We start from the raw sequence: 447 nt of genomic DNA, 5'->3' as shown, positions 1-447 counted from the left end.
TGAAATGCATTCTAATTCACTACAATCAGCAGTGGCACTTTATTTTCCATTGGCAATTTTTTCCACATTTGGCAACTTTCTTGGCGAATCCCGGTTTTTTTCGATCTCTATTTTCCGATTTATCATGATGATGAAATATGATCAGCGGACGGACAGAAATAATCCTGCTGCAATATCCGGGCACAGAGGGAGTTTTTACCCGAATCAACATATTGCGCAATCGAATCTAGCCTTTTCAGAAGACGTTCAGTTGTGAAATCGCCATTTAATCGGTGAGTGATAAAAATTTTATTATTATAATTTTTTAATTCTACGTATATTTTTTCCCCATGATAATTAAGAAAACTAATTAGGTTTCATTATTTACATATCCATCAGGTCAGGATTATACACTTTGCTTTTTTCCCCCTTTTACAAAGATTCTAGCTGAAGTTTTTTACCTCTGGC

This window comes from Pholcus phalangioides, unplaced genomic scaffold (assembly GCF_987345545.1).
Source record: "Pholcus phalangioides strain wild (caught in Gottingen) unplaced genomic scaffold, Ppha-v1.0 ptg000007l_1, whole genome shotgun sequence".
Classification (NCBI taxonomy): Eukaryota; Metazoa; Arthropoda; class Arachnida; order Araneae; family Pholcidae; genus Pholcus; species Pholcus phalangioides.
The sequence above is the reverse complement of the archived record's forward strand: the minus strand, read 5'-3'. Positions refer to the sequence as shown.